Source organism: Tachypleus tridentatus, unplaced genomic scaffold (assembly GCF_004210375.1).
Source record: "Tachypleus tridentatus isolate NWPU-2018 unplaced genomic scaffold, ASM421037v1 Hic_cluster_2, whole genome shotgun sequence".
Classification (NCBI taxonomy): domain Eukaryota; kingdom Metazoa; phylum Arthropoda; class Merostomata; order Xiphosura; family Limulidae; genus Tachypleus; species Tachypleus tridentatus.
Window position 1 is genome coordinate 26,581,056 of NW_027467782.1, and position 10,201 is coordinate 26,591,256.

A 10,201-nucleotide genomic window follows, 5' to 3' on the forward strand; every position below is an offset into this window, starting at 1 on the left:
TCGTCTGTCTTAAATTGTTAACACTAAATTCGGTGATTGGTGTATATCTAGTGTTAAGAATTCACTTGAATATTGAAGGAAGTACTTAACATCGTACGGTACTGTGGACTTTCATTGTGAAACTTCGAAAACTCTTTAAAAAATGGTAGGAAAAAGGTGAAAATCGAGTATTTTGTTTATGTAAACAGAAGTGTACATATAAACGTGTAGAAGTATAAAAACACTACAAACTCCCACCCCCCAAGGAACAACTATTTCCATGTTTAAAAACGTTGTACTTTGTTAATGGATAAACGAGTTTACAATCAGGTTAAAAACTTAGCAAACACATTAGCGAAAAACCAAAATTAAAAGTCACTATCACGGAAAGAGAAATGTACAAAGACAATGTCGGTATTACAGAATTGTGGTGCTAAAATCCGGAATTCGTTCCAAGAAGTGGCCAGTGTGAAGATAGACAAACGATATTTCCGTTTTCAGTTTTTATTTGTATGTAGCAGCAGTAGTTTACTATTCATATAATTTACAACGATTTTTACCCGTTTCTTCCTAATTGAATTTCCCCAAAGCTGCTCAGGGGCTAAGTTTTCTTGCCATTCATGAATTAGAAATGATAAAATGAAGGGGAATAAAAGCTAATCAACATCATGCTATGGGCGACTCTCACTCAATGTTATTTGACAGTCACTTTTATAATGCTTCTACCGCTGCATAAATACATGCTACAATTTTTTTGCTCAATTAAATTCACTGTAAGTACAATATAAATATGCACCCTCAGTGGGGCTCGAACCACGAATCTATTCTTCGGTATAGAGTTGTTGTTTTTTTATTCTACATAAAATATTTCTCTCCAAGTACCTGCTAAATAAATATTGGAAACGTCACAGTAAGCCTTAATACTTAGTTTTAATATACTGTTAACAATACAAGTTTGTATTGATTTTAATTCCTCTATTTTCATTCTGCTACTGTTTGTTGAAGCTCAGATCTCTTCAACTGAACCTTCTACATGATATTTGACCAATCTGTAAGAAAAGATTTGAATAAGGCATTGACATTTATTAAAAAACACAGAAATAGCAAGATACTATAATAGCTTTAAAGAACATTTTCAAACATATTTCTTGGTTATAATTCAAACATGATAGATGGCGCTTTTCCACTTACATCGAAGGTTCGGAAGTTATCATTCGTGCGTATTCGATTTGCTCTTAAATACTCTACATTTTAAATGTTTCTTTTAGTAAAAAGTCGCATCTTTTAAGAGAGTTTGAATCTGTGTTTAACTAAATGATAATAAGCCAATACTTTGAAAGAACTAGCATCTTTCTGCGACTGAATAATACAATCACACCTTAAAATACTTTGTTTTCTCATAATTATACACTAATTAAAAGCCTTCTTTAAAACTTTAAAAATGAGGAATAAATATTTTAAGTTAACTCGCACCTATGTTAGATTTAACTAGCACAAAATATCTGTAGAGTTTAGGACCCTTCTTGATTAACAGAGACTCCAATGTGTCAGTTAAGCTTCCCTACAATATCTAATTATTTTACATTTAACCATAAGTAGGGCTAGCATGCGAAACACAACCCTTTGGGTATTAAAACGTGGCATTAGTACTTGTGCACGTAAGGTATGTTTGGTTTCAACAGCTTCTGAGCGAGAAGTTAAGCACAGTATCAAACTTCATGTACACAGGATCTGGGAAGGGGGTAGAGAAGAAACACTGATAGTAGACTCTATAAGCAAGTCTGACAACTATCCATTGTGTTTGGGTAATCTTATTGGCACTTTGTAACCACTCCCGTCGAAACTCGGAGGGTAAACGACTAATAAACCATTTCATAATTAGTTTCCCAAGAAAAATCTACATTATACCCACTAAAACATGTTATCGTTGGAAACAGTCTTCACTTTGTAAATGAGCTCACAAAACATAACATTAAACGTATTTTTACTTTATTTCTTGTAACCACAAAACTGCTCAATTATTATCTGTACTGTGCGCACCACTTGTATAGAAATCCAGATTTTGGGCTTTGTAAGCCTTCAGATTGACAGCTGATCCACAAGGGCACAAAATATATTAGTTGTGGTTTTAGCACAGAATACTTAGGGCATCTTGGAAAGATTAAAATTTTGTTTTTCTTTTCTGGTAAAATATTTTTCCAACGTTTATTTTTAAATTTTTTTGACAACTGGTAACAGGTTTTACTTTTTATCTTCAACCAATCAAGAAAGAATGCTAAATGACGTGACAGAAACATTCTCCTTATTACAATACAGCTGACAGAAGTAGTAAAAAACATTTTCTGCAAATATTTTATATGAGTACATTGGAAGATTTGTTAAACTAAAACGCTAAAAACTGTTTTAATAATGAAATAATCTTAAACAGTTCAAATTTATTTGTTGAAATATATAGATTAAAAAGATACACTTTTTTTTTTATAAAGTGTGTTTAAACCTACTGAACTTAGTAATTGATTAACAAAATACCACAATGAGCAAGTTAGTTTTTTTAAACAAAAATTACGTTTCGACGCATAGTATCGATGGTATTAGTCGAAATGGTGTAAATATAAAACTCAGATATTTTCTATTGTAAAGATTGTTATTGTAGTCAATATTATTCATTTATACCTTATTTGGCTTTGTTTTGCTTTCCTCAAGAGCAAATTTGCACAAATTGCCATACGAGTTGTGTTCACCACAGCAGTCGAATCTTTTAATTTAGTGTTACGAGATTTCAATCTTACCGATAAACAATCAGATGGAATAAACTTATCACGAATGTTCTAGAACTGAATATTAGAAGTAAAAAGGGATTTTGAGTTTAGTAAAAAGTTGTCAAGAAGTAGAAAAATTGTTTTTTAATCCTTTATCACTGTCACGGTTTACTTACAAATCTGTATTAGAAAGAAGCCCTCTTGGTTCTCTATCTCCAGTATTGTATTGAAGTTGGCTGTTAAATGTTTCAGGTATAAAGAAGACTAATGTTTGCTACTATTGACAAAGATTAGTGAAGGTACAGCGACGTGCATGTATTTTTCTGAAAGAATGAAACAGAACCACTAAACTCAACTTAGTATTAAATTTTATAAAAGAAATAAATGAAAGTTTCAAAAAAAATATTTAACGTTATTTTACAAACAATAAATTTTCAATCTTTGCATTTGTTTTGTTAAACATATACAATAGGATATTCGTTTCGTGCCCACCACAAATATCAAAACAAAGTTTTTAGGGTTCCAAACAAACCTTCCACTGATCACGTGACAGGGACTTTTGTCTTTAAGGCTATACTTTTACAGCAATATTTCTTAGTGACGTATTGAAGGGATATAAGCACGTTCTTACAAACTGTCAAATAATCCTATTGTAAACACTTGATTGTGTTTAAAAGCTTTTACCATACATTTCAGGTTCTGTACAAATTACCTTGGCTATGGTGTATAATTTCGTTACATGCAACATCAGGGTACATTGTACTTTACAACAAATTAAAATAGTTTATTTCATATTTATGAATCAGGGAAATAATATATTTAATACTATTATTTATTATAGTCTGTTATTGCATTCCTATGAAACATAATGGGTGAAAGTTTCAGTTTCAAAAATGTAATGTCTAGTTTGAAATTTAAGTAATTAGTGATATTTTGAAATAGGTTTTCTTCCTGCCACTCAATACGATATTTCATATTTTTAACAGTATTTTAGACGGTTATTAAAAATGATGTTTTACGCACCCTTGGTAAGATGGAAAGGCATTGGTTAAGTCCTATGAAAAATAAACGAAAAAAGTTTCCCAAGCGATTGTTAATACTAAGATAACGTCAGATAATGCAAGTCGGTTGGTACACAAAGTATAGTAATGTAGTTGTGTTTGATACCTGTCAGTGTTTATTATAGGATATTGTTAATCAAAGGTTAACGTTTTTAATACTAATGCATGACAAACGTGCTTTGTGGTTTTCTTATAAGAGAGCCACATCCGGTTATCTGCTAGCCCACTGAGGGGAATCGAAACACTATTTTTAACGTTGTAAATCCGTACACTTACCGTTTTATAGCAGTGGGCATGGAAAACGTAGCCAGATAATTCCTCTCGGTAAATACATTTTGTAGTGTTATTTCTCTTCATTGTTTTTATTTGTTTAGTGAAAAACTCCAGGATGGTCTATCAGGAGTTATATCCGCCGAAATATTCCATCCCCAAATTCAAGAATTTGAATCTGGGCCACTCAGGTTCCCAGGAGGTACTGTGCATGCAGCAGTTTTGTATACTTCTCATTGAGAGAGAGAGAGAGAGAAGAGAAAGAAAGAGAGAGAGAAAGTTTTGTAATCTGATGGTATGGAAAGGAATGTTGAACAAACAAAAGTTGAAAATAAAACTAACAAGTAATCTTGATATAAGTACCTAAATTACTAATAGTTGTAATAGAATGGCATAGACAGATATACAGCTTGTGGTGTTTGCATACCCGTTAGAACTGTAACAAGATTTTTAATACCCATAATAACAACACAAAACTATTAAATAAATTAGAAGACAACGCTTCGAAATTTTAAAATTTCTACATTTTGTACAAACAATCTTGAGATTCATTTTTACCTCGAATGGGTTTGTTGTTATCAGTTGAACTGATAGATAATGAGTGCGGCCAAGGTCATGAAAATAATTTTTTTTTGTTACAAAACAGTTGTGTTTACAACATTTAAACGAGATTGTATCCTACCCACTACTGGTTAGAGTGCAGGTGGTGTTACTTATTGGAAGATTTTACTATGTACATAAAGGAGTTTACCTTGTTAAAATTGTTTTAACATCCGAGTTTAAGCTGTTTGATACGTTTACTAATACAGCAGTTTATATACAAGTTTTTACTAAATTTATTTATAGAAAATATATACTGATACGGCTGTGCTAAGGGTCGACTATATTCTAGTTATAATTTAAACACTTATTACATGTTTTTATTTATTTATTTGCTTTTATCCACATAATGGTCCCTTTTGATTTTGTGTGAAATTTAACATTAAGATGTGTTCGTACACCAACCTTAAGCGGTCAGTGTTCATACATCAATATAAAACAATGTCTGGCGAGTGGCAATACATACTCTGGTAAACAAATGTTTATCAAAATACAAGTTTGTTTTAACTCACCAGTTCACGAATAAATAGAGATTGCTGCTCCTATCATCGAACGAAGAATAGAAGTACCAACCACCACAGTTCGAATAGGAGAGGGATATACTTCTTCAGTCACGAAATAGATGCCAGCAGCTGTGGATATGGACATTTTATCCATCATCGGAAAATTTATCATATCTGTACAAAGTAAATACATATTTAAAACGCCAATAACAAAATTACCAGTAAAACTACAATAAGAAATTAAATACAGATACGATACCTTAAAAAACAAACAAACAAACTTAACCTAACAAGTTTATAGCTGTTAAATGTTACTTCAGGAACGTAAATTCAATGAATATTAATACGTGACTAAATATTTTGCTTTTAAGCAAACACTGATTTGTAATTCATTTTAGTTTGTTACACTCAACATAACTGAAAGCATCATAACTCTAGTAAAATTATAATTATGATAAAAACAAAGAATTGCAGGACACTTTGCTTTACACACACCTTGCGGAACAGCAATCTCCAGAACATAGGAAACACAAGTAACTAGGAAAGATACTATGATGGTTAGTTTCCGTTTCACAAAGTTTACCGTTAGAGGGAGCATTACACAAACCGGAAGTTCCACAGCAGCTTGCAGTGGTAAGCTGATGTACGTACTGTCCACTAGTGTAGAGGAGCCGAAGGTCAAGCCGTAGTGTTAAAATGTAAAACTTAAATGTTCCATAAATGCTACTAGTAAAAACATTTTTGTTAATACAATGTTGTGGTTTATCAATACCAAAACACAAGCTCGCGTATTGGAATATTTACTTGTCTGTTCTCAAATTGATATTCTTTAAAGGCAGAATTGGAGTAAATTAACCTGTAAAATTGTGGACGTGATAAAATGCACCAATCGATAGGGTTCCTTCGTCTTCTGAATCAGAAACCGTTATTAAATGTCAAATCGGTCAGGAGATGACGGAACTGAGCAAAACGTTTGTACCAAAAAAATATCAGGTCATTCTACGTGTGGCTATGCTGTGGCTAAAATATATTACAAAGCATGTATGGTTTCTGAAAAGTTAGAAGATAACTACCATTTCTATAATTCTACGACGCAATCGCAGTAGAAAGTCAAACTTTCCTGAAATTTGATTTATACAAAAAGCCAGTGACGTCATTATGGTTTCCATTATTTTGTTGATATTCACAATTTCAAGAGGACATAAGTTAAAGATAAAGAGTCGTTTTCCTCCACCATCTTTGACATTAAAGTATTAACTACTGGTTAGTCAAAGAGCGCTTCAAGATCATCTACACAGTTTTTCTTTTGTACATTGTCGTGTTAAGTTGGGCCAAAATGCTATCCGTTACTTTAGAATATTTGCAACAGTTACTACTCATAATAAGGTGTGTTCTGATTCGCAAAATGGCTTCTAACATCCGCAGTCCCATACGATTACGGACCTTGTTTTTCAGGTGATATGGGTAAATATGCATTTGGCAATTGCATCACTCACTGGGGTGGTAAAACAGGATAGTGCATAGGCTGCTAGATCTTCATAAAACACGTGTGCTGCATCTTGATATCTGAAATTCCTTCCCAAAACTCACCAGGATCTTTTGGATGGTTGATTTAGTGTTTTATAGCACAAAGCAGCTAGTCTGTCTGCGCCAAACATCTGGTAAAAGTAAAATTACAAGTATATGTAGCAAAATTCATAAAAGGAAACTATGTTAAAACAAACGTTATTTTAGATAAAACAAAAGTAGCATAAAACCAATGTGTATATCTAGGGTACCATGTAAAGAGAAAAACTAATTGTCATAACCCGCCAGAAAGACTAACAGGTAAGTACAAAAACCATCGTCAGTCACCTGAAGTTGGCCTTTCCAGTCCTGGATTCGAGTTATTTAATGTTACTGCCAGTTTATCATTTCAAATCGAACGAGATGAACTGCGATTTTTAAAAAGTGAGCCACATTATAAAAGTGTAATATAAAAATTAAAAACTTGTATAGCATTAGAAAGATCAATGGCCTTTAAAAACTAAAAATTATTATTACCATTACCAAGATGGACAGCGTTACCATCACCAATAATACTGTCTAACGTTATGGGCAAACCATGGGATGGGATAGAACATGTTTAAAATTGTGCCGTCGTTGAGTCGTAACGACAACAAAAAAGTAAAATATGGCTTATTGCAATCCGAGTGTTACACGAACTACACACTGGTGCAGTTTCAGATAATAGAAAAAACGATGCGTTAAAAAAACTGACCAACGCGTATTTTAGTTGGAACAACTTCCTCTTTCCGATCCTTACGGATCGAAGACGAAAGTTCAATAGAGAGATTTATTTGGTAAAGCTCGTTTTCACGTTGCTCAATCCAAGTAGATTGCCAACTGGGATGGAGCCGTGCCTTAAATATAGGATTATAGTCCATGTATGGAACAGGCACAGCAGTGATAGTGCCAGAGCAAGTAGATTTAGCTGCAGTGCGAGTGAGCTCATTCCCATGAATACCAACGTGGTCTGGTATCCAGAAAAACTAGATAGCAGTGGATGTTAAAAGAGAAATGGTCTAATCGGTTTTGAATAATTAGCTAGAATAGGGTGAGAAGTGATTCAAAGCTAGCAGAGAACTAAGCGAGTTATTATAAATTGTGAAATGTGAGTACTGCTTAGCTTCTGTGTAATCGAGGTCAAGAGAAATGGCATACAGTTCAAACAAGCCATGAAGAGCCCACACAGTCGCTAGATTTCGAACCATCTGTATAAATAGGAATGAAGAAGGTCCAAAAAGAATGTTTAGCAAATAAACAGTATTTCCAATCGGGAGCGTCTGCTTTCCTCAGATGACCTAAAAGATACATCAATTCATCCAAATGTGCTTGGATATAAAGGCGAAAAAAAAAGAGCAGTGACCGATCGTCTGTTCTAACAAGTGTGGTCCACTGAGGAAGGAAAACACATCTGCAGGTGAGCTGTTTTGGCAAGGAACGAAGTTTTGAAGCATATAGTAAAGATAGTTGCAAATGGCAGAGGTGCAAAGAAAGTTCATGAGATTGTAAAAGCTGATGTAGGGAAGTGCAGATAGCCAAGCGCAGAGTAAAATCTTTGATGACGAATGGGGTCCATAATCGAGTTTGGATTGAATAAGAGCACGATATATTTTTAAACATAGAACCTCGATCTGCTCCTGAAGTGGCAGAAGAGAAAACAAGAAGAATGCTTGGTGTTCTTGTATATTTGACCCATAGCTGCATTACATGTGGTTTCAGGATCAGCTTACGGTCAAAGATATGCCCCAGGAACCAAACAAGAGGAGCATTATCCCTGATCCTAAGGTCTTAGAGACTACTCGTCAAAGCAATTAGACAGTAGTTTGAAGAAATCTAGGGATCCTTCCCAGGCTTAAAAGAAATGTAGGACAATAGTTTGGCGCCAGACATTAAGTAAAACATTCTCTTACCAAATGTAGTTACAGTGCACATCATCAGGTCCAACTGATGAACTACCAGACCACTGAAAAGCCAGGCTCAGTTCCATTAAGGTAAAGGGACAACTATAGTCAAAAAACAAAATCAGCTTGAAAGGAAAGAGGTGATCGCTCTACTAGAGTCTTGACAGGTAAGAAGGTGTAGGAGGGAGTAGAAGTTGTAAATACTCGGCTAAAGATTGACGATGCTCCAAGTACCAGCTATTTCCTGACCATCAGAAAGAAAGATTTAGAGAAATAAAGTGTATTGCTCACTGACCTTTCGAAGCTTTGAAACCGGTGGTAAAAGATATGCTGGTTGTGAACTTTATCCAAAATTTCTTCTGACATTTGTAGCATTGGATAATTGGTTTTTGGTGTGTTTTTCCCGGTTCGGTCGTGTGTCTTTTGAAAAATAAAAGCAACCGTTTTTAATAATTTTTCCTGATCGTCTTTTTTGTTGACGGTTACAACTATTACGCTGTTCACTCACAAAGTTTTATCAACTTTGTAGGATTGAACGAGATATATTGAGTCGCCTGTGACGGCCGCGCTTCTCGCGACAGCTATCGAGTTCGCAAACCAAAATGCTATTGGCTACTTTTCAATCCTGCAGCGCGCAATTTAAACGCTGACTGAATTTTGCCCAAGTTTAGGTTTAGGGGTTTTCGAGAGACCTGAGCTAGTCACCGAGCAAGTCAGACGTGCCAATATGTTATTCAAAACGAAACGTTCATCCTCGCCAGTCAGGCCGTTATTGCCTCCTGTAATCGTCGACGGCTTACCGCCGAACCTCACGCCGTACCAAGTCGCCACGTTGATCGCCCGAGCTAAGCCTGGGGCAACCATCGAACCGTCCAGGACCCGTATTTTACGCCGGGGCGGAATCCTCATCCAACCAGCCACTATTGCAGACCAAACCTATCTGTGCCAGCCATGGAACACTGAATTTAAAGTAAGTTGTTCCCCAACGAAAAGTCCAGTCAATCTTTATTCTGTATTCCTCAGGGCGTCGACCCATCAATTCAACCAGAAGAAATCAGACAAACCATAGAACCCCAAATACAAGCCAAGGTATACGCAGTTCATCGAATTTATTCTAAGAACAGTAATCATCCCACACACTTCATAAAGATAGTGACAACATCGAAGTACAGTGCCGACTGTATTTTACGAGATGGCTGTTATTATCATATATTTCATTTTAGAGCCGAACGCCCACATCGACGACCACTCAAGAATGGTTCAAACCAAGCACCCAGATATCGCAAACAACCAACGGAAATCTTCCAACAGGAAAATACCAAAATACCGCCGAGTCCAGACCGTATTAGAAGAAACATGAAGACGGATTCAGACAACCCGACTCAGAAGACGACAACACCCATTGTTAGCAACACGCCAAGTTCCAGTAGTTCAAGAAAGAAAAAGGACAGTTCCTGCCAGACTTCAATCCTAGTTCCACAGAATTTAACAACCAGCCAGACTCAAACCATTACGAAAATAACCACTGACGTGACAGCACAAACTGAAAAACAATCTACCTCCACGCAGAAAACTCAAACCAA

General features: G+C 35.2%; 1 long non-coding RNA gene across 1 annotated transcript; it reads right to left on the minus strand.

Moving 5' to 3' along the window:
- Positions 1-830: 830 nt before the first annotated feature.
- On the minus strand, positions 831-5,963 carry LOC143242939 (uncharacterized). The gene is made up of 4 exons (XR_013023477.1): positions 5,668-5,963; positions 5,182-5,346; positions 2,915-3,061; positions 831-1,028 (listed from the first exon to the last, which is right to left on the minus strand). It is a non-coding gene; the product is annotated as an uncharacterized LOC143242939 (long non-coding RNA).
- Positions 5,964-10,201: the final 4,238 nt, after the last annotated feature.